Genomic DNA, 6,553 nt, shown 5'->3' with positions numbered 1-6,553 from the left:
TAGCCTCTTTATGGCGTAAGGGGCAATTAATAAAGTCTTTGTATTGGGATGTTCTAAAATGGCCCATTTCGTTTTGATAGCCCTTCTTCATGGGCAGGAGATGATCCCTCCTGTCTGGGGTTCTCAGTTTCAGAGCAAACATTTTTTACTTATAAAGCAAAAACTTAAATAAAGGTATTATAAGTAGGATTAATGCAGGCAGCAATTTACTAGCATTTCATAAAGTCTAAACACTAAACTCAGTTATAAGTTCAGTACCTAGCTTACCCATTGTAACACACAGGTGAAACAGACTGGTTTTGAGCAATGAATTTGTCAATGCTTGGCTGAGGCCTAAAGCCTTAGGCAAGAGCTGGCACCTCTTTTGCTCGTGTCATAATGAGAAATTATTTTATTTCACAGAGATGTTCACCATTTCCAGGACGGGCTCATAGGCCACCAAGAACGAGCTGCTGAGCTCAGAACTAGAAACACAATACAATGCATTTCCAGTTAAGAATTCAGCCCATTAGTACAAGAAGGAAGTCATGGAAGCATTGACTATAATCAGGGCCTTTAACTTGTGCCTGACTCCTACCCTTGCTGGCTGGGAAGAAGGGAGCAGAAAACACCTAGGATGAAGATAATGCATAAAAGGACTTGCTTCCTGTGTAACAATCTGCAACATGAAGGGCATCTGCTCTCAGATTGTTAAATTACTCACCCTCGCTCACTCCACAGGGGAGTAATTGTGCCTCTAAACAGGTGTCTGTGAGACACTGCTTGCAGCTGCTCGCCCTGGGATAGCAGACTGACCCATTGCCCCTTACTCAGGGCTATGCCATCTAGCCATGGGTTAAACAGACTTAGGGCTTACATGGGGCGTTAAAACAAATAACTAAAGCTGTGATGTTAATGCACATAAGTGAAAGTGCTTTCTTTCAACCCTGGCGTGAATGCTCTCATTCCAGAGTAAAAAGTGTCCTAATTTGCTGTAGCATAATCTTCCTCCATACAGAAAACTGTAGTGGCTTTACTTTGGAATGAGAGCATCCACACAGTGGGTTAATGTGCTTTAATTTATGTGCATTAGCTTCACAGATTAAGTTAATTCATCTTAACTCTTGAGCGTCCCTGTATAGATGAGATCTTGGTTTGCTTTAAATCTGCTGACTGCCAAATCACCCACGTTCAAATCTACCACAGAATAAATAAGAGAACCACTTTAAAAACAAAAACAAAAAAAACTTATCTAACCACAGAGCTGTAAGTGCTGCAGTTGCCAGTTTCCTTACCTATTCATTTAAGATAAATCTACTTAGGTTCACTACTAGGAAGGCTTACCATGTCGCCTTCAGTGTAAGCAGATGAATCAGTGGTGATGAATATTTACCGTAGAACTGTTGCGGTTCAAATACAAGACGGAACAAGGCTTTAAGCAAGCAAGCAGGCTGGTCTGCCGACGGGCTGGTCTGCCTGTCAGCTTTCCACCCTCTCTTTTATTTCTCTCCCTCCTCCTGCGTATTACATACTCCAACGGATAAAAGGAATACACTGGCTTTGTTTAATATTCTTATTTACCAATTTCTATCTTCCGCATTCCTTGCTCTCGGGCCTTGAGCCCAGTCCTGGGAGGCTTCCCACGGTTCATGTCATCTGGGCGAGATTCCAAGGTTCAATGCCCTTGAGAGGAGCCGTGTGTGCACTGCTCCTACACAACACTCCGGGTGTGCCCTGAATGTTGCCAAGTGCATGAATCCCGTATGAATCCTACATCCCCTCCTTTTTTGTTTATTTGTGCTCGGCCATCTCATGGTAGCCATCAATTTGCTTTTGCAAGCCATTAACTCCCGGACAGACAAGGTATAACTCGTGGAGCCTGCCAGGGCGGGTCTCAACAAAGCCTTAACAAAAAGGAAATACATTGCACACAGCAACAGCAAAAAATAAGCCCAAGAAGGTAAAGGGTAGTTGGCCGGGCCCCAATTAGCCATGCTAGAGTACTGGGAAGAGAGGTTCGCGTAAGCAGCGAGCATCGTCTCATTCCCTATTTCCTCAGGGTGATGACATACTGGAATAAGGCACGTACCTAACAATTCTTCAGCAGCTACAAAATCAAATAAACAAAAGTGGGTAACATTTGCGATTGAAGGCAATCTTTCCCATAGGTTATATGTCATTCGGGCCCGTAACGGAGGAGGCGCTCCCGAGCCAACCCCTACAGGAAATAGCAGGCACATAAGGCACACAATCAATACAGAATTAGCAGTGATTTGGGCAAGAATGGCCACAAACAGAGTCTCAGGAGTCTCTGGCTGTTGGTTTGGTGCCAGTCTTCGTTGAGCCGCAGCAACCAATGCTTTCACTGCTCCCCATGTCACGGGCTGGCTTGGGACGCGACGTTTCCTCCGTCTCCGTCCCGCCATTGTCGACCCGGGAGGCACCGCGTTCTCCTCCAAGGTCAGCTAAAACTCCGGTATGGGGTTCGACAGCCCCTGGTGCCACGCCATGCTGTTTCAGTGCCGGTCGCACACACTGGTAGCCGGAACCCACAACGGTCCTGCAGGGAGAGACACAGCAGCATATCCCCGACCCCAAGTAATTAAAGGTACTGGGCCCAGCCATTGCGGATTGGGCAGCTGACGGTAATAGACACGCGGTCTTTCCAGTACCTCGGACTTATGAAAATGCCAATCCGCGGGGGTCTGCTGATCTGTATTCAGTGTTAAATTATTTAAAGTAAAAAAAAGGACATGCAATTGTTGCTGAATGTCTCCTAAGGTTTGGAGACGCAGCTCCCCTTGTTTTAATTGTTTGTCAAGCAAGGTTTTTAGCGTGCGATTTGCACATTCAACAATAGCTTGGCCTGTGGAATTATAAGGGATCCTGTGTTTGAGACGGACGTCCCATTGGGCACAAAAGGTGGAGAGGGCTGTGGAGCAATAGGCTGGGGCATTATCCGTTTTTATCTGGCTCGGGTGACCCATAACAGCAAAACAGGCTAGCAAATGGTAAATAACTTTGGGAGTGGCTTCCCCATGCTGTGGGGTCGCCCAAAGGAATCCCGAATAGGTATCAATGGAAACATGTAAAAACGAATAGGGGCGGAATTGTGGCACGTGAGTGACATCCATTTGCCACAGCTGATTCGCTGCGGTACCTCTGGGGTTAACGGCATAAGAAAAGGTGAGGGCAGCAGCGGCACAGTGGGGGCAGGAACGAACAATAGAACGTGCATGATAAGCAGGAATGTGAAACTGTCGGGCCAAAACAGAGGCAGACTGATGAAAAAAAGAATGGCTTTCAATGGAGTCAGAAAAGAGGGAATTTACCTGACCACGTAACGTGCGATCAGTGCGCGCATTGCCCTCAGTGAGTAGCCCAGGCAGAGAGGTATGACTGCGAATATGAGCAACAAAATAAGGAAAATTATGAGTGGTAAGGAGATACTGTAAGGACAAAAACAGGCTGAGGAGGTCTGCATCAATCTGAGGGGTTATGAGGGCAAGGGGTAAATGATCGATTACCTGATAAACATAATGGGTGTCCACAATTAAATTAAAGGGACAATCAGCAAAAAGTTGAAAGGCCAAAATAACAGCAGCCAGTTCTGAGCACTGCGTGGAACGCTGAGGCAGCGTAAAATGAGAATGCCAACGAGGGGGGGTCACCTAATTGATAGGTGACAACACCGCGATGTGGAGAGCCATCAGTAAAAAGAGTGATAGCTGAAACAATAGGTCGAGAGCGGCTAAGACGATGTACGGTTATTGGCACCTTTTGTGTGATCACCAACTGAGGATCTTTTGGGGGATTATAAGAAATGTCTCCCACATAATCACAAAGAGCAACCTGCCAGGCCAAGGAGGTGTGGAACAAGGAATCAAATTCACTATGTGATAAGGGGAAAACAATGGCAACTAAATCAGTGCCCGTGAGTTGCACTGCACGGTGGCGGGCTTTACGAACAAGGTCAGACAGGGTGTCTAAATAAGGATAAATGTTCTGAGGAGGAGTGGAAGACAAATATATCCACTCTAAGATAGAGACGGCTGTGTCTGTACGAGGTACAAACAGAGCCGCAGTAGGCGTATGAGGGGTGGCAAGGAGAACTAACCGCAGGGGACGAACCTCAGTGAGTCTATCCACAAACTGCTGACTCAACACTGCATTGATCTGTCGAATGCAGGCAATGTGCTCCTCAGTAATGGCAATAACTGCACCCGGTGCCCGAGCTCCACGTAGGAGCTCGAACAACGGCTGCAGCATCGATGTGGGGAGACGGAAGTAGAGTCGAATCCAATTTAAATGACCCAAAATTTGCTGTAATTTAACGAGGGTTAGGGGTTGGGGTAGAACCACTTCCGGGCGAACAGGGGCAGCATAGGGTTTGTAAAACCTTATGCCCGAGATATTGGTAGGGATAAGAGCGTTGGATTTTTTCTGGTGCCACTAACAGGCCATTTTGGCCAAGAATCTGAGACAAATATTCAAGCTGTTGTGCCGTGACCTGGGGACCGCTAAGCAAAATATCATCCATATAATGGTAGACCTTTAGTGTGGGGTATCAGGCACGAAAAGGGGCGAGGGCCCGATCCACAAAAAATTGACACAAGGTTGGACTATTTTGCATTCCCTGGGGCAAGACCTTCCACTGATACCTTTGAGAGGGTCGCTGATTATTATATTCTGGCACCGTAAACGCGAATTTTTCGCGATCTTGTGGGCAAAGGGGGATTGTGAAAAAACAATCTTTTAAATCTAACACACAAAGCTGATTGGTTTGAGGAATTAAATTCGGGCTTGGCAACCCAAACTGCAAGGGGCCCATGGGTTGGATGTGTTTATTTATTTCTCTTAAATCATGTAACAGCCGCCATGCACCAGATTTTTTCTTAATAACGAACACCGGGGTGTTCCAAGGACTAGTGGAGCTCTCCAAGCGCTGTGCATGCAAATGTTGGTGCACAAGCGAATGAAGTGCTTTCAGCTTTTCTAGCGGGAGGGGCCACTGGTCAATCCATATGGGCTCTAAGGATTGCCATACCAATGGTAATGCGGAGGGCAAGGTGGGTGGGGGAGGGTTTTGGGCCATTATATATTAATATCGAGGGTGGTGTCCAGCTTTACAAGTAAGTCACGGCCCCAAATATTGAGGTGGACAGGGAGCACAAAAGGGCGGATCGTAGCAAGGGCACGGCCTCCTGGTTTAGAGACCATGACCCAAGACAAACTTTGGCGCCAGGGTTTGCTACCTCCGATCTCCCACAACTCTTTAGAAGGAACTGTTGGCCAACTGACCGGCCAGTCCTGATCACGAATCACCGTAACGTCAGCTCCAGTGTCCACCAGCCCTGTAAAAGGAACATTATTTAAAAGAAGTGTTAACTGAGGTTTCAAGGGGCAGAGTGACATTGTTAGAGCAACAAGCGGAGAGGGCATGTTGTGAGGTGGCGACTGAGACAGCATCGATCCAAAGCCGCCTCCGCCCCGGGCTCGATCCTCTGCAGCTGGCACCTGACAGGGGACTAAAATCAATTATGTAATTGACCATCCATGCGGGAGCGACTGCGGAAGATACGTCCACACCTGAACCTTAATAATGCCGGTGTAATCGGCATCAGTGACCCCTGGGATGACAAAAAAACCCTGTTTCCCAGCGTGTGAGCAAGGGACAACCAGACCCACAAATCTGGCAGGGAGAGGTCCCATCACCTGTGTAGGTATGGAGCAAACCTCCCCCGGCAACTGAAAATCAGCGTCCTCCTGCATAATCAAATCAAGCCCTGCACTTCTGACAGTCGCCGCCCTCATGGAGTCTATGGATTTTAAGGCAGAGGAACAGATGTCGGAGTGGGGAACACCCCCGTTTGGCCCTGAGTTCGGGGGGGACCCGTCGTGTGGTTTCCTGACCCACTACGACACTGATTAGCCCAGTGATAGCCCTTCCGACACTTGGGGCACTTCTTTTGAGGGGCGGGCGGGCGCTGTCGATGAGTGGCACTCCCGCTGAAAGCGACCCTCCTTACTACAGTGATAACAACGCTTCCCCTCCTTCCCGCTTTTCCGCAGGGCGGCGGCCAGAACCCCAGCTTTATGTGCTTGTGTGCCGATGTTTTGGCACGCCCGCAGTATGTCCGACAGCTCTAGAATGCCAGCGGCTTGTGCTGCCTGGAGAGCACGGCGGCAATCCTCGTTTGCATTTTCGACCACCATTTTTAACAGAATCTCCTGAGCTGCGGCAGGGTTATCCACCTGTCGGAGGATAGCCTCCTGCAATCTGTTGGTAAAATCCATAAAGGACTCTGGTGCACCCTGACGGATACTGGCAAAGCTTTTGGTAGGCTTGCCTGAATCCGGGACCTTCCGGAAAGCATGCTGGGCACAGGCAGAAATAATGGGGAAGACAGCCTGCTGGAGTTGAGACTGCATTTGAACGGTAGCAAACGGGCCCTCCCCTGCTAACGGCTCATAAGTGACACCTTGCGCTATATATACCTGGGCTTGGCGTTCCGCCATCTGCCGATACTCACTAAGCCAAATAACATACTGACTGGGCGTCAGCATCATGCGC

The 6,553-nt window shown here is 48.3% G+C and overlaps 1 long non-coding RNA gene across 1 annotated transcript; it reads right to left on the bottom strand.

The window, feature by feature from the left end:
* Positions 1–2,207: 2,207 nt before the first annotated feature.
* LOC311515697 lies at positions 2,208–5,356 on the bottom strand. Its single transcript, XR_014710205.1, has 3 exons — positions 5,281–5,356; positions 3,312–3,378; positions 2,208–2,539 (listed from the first exon to the last, which is right to left on the bottom strand). It is a non-coding gene; the product is annotated as an uncharacterized lncRNA (long non-coding RNA).
* Positions 5,357–6,553: the final 1,197 nt, after the last annotated feature.

This window comes from Lepidochelys olivacea (assembly GCF_965140295.1).
Source record: "Lepidochelys olivacea isolate rLepOli2 genome assembly, chromosome: 2".
NCBI classification, from domain to species: domain Eukaryota; kingdom Metazoa; phylum Chordata; order Testudines; family Cheloniidae; genus Lepidochelys; species Lepidochelys olivacea.
Note: the sequence above shows the minus strand (reverse complement) of the source record. Positions and strands in the feature narration are given on the sequence as shown.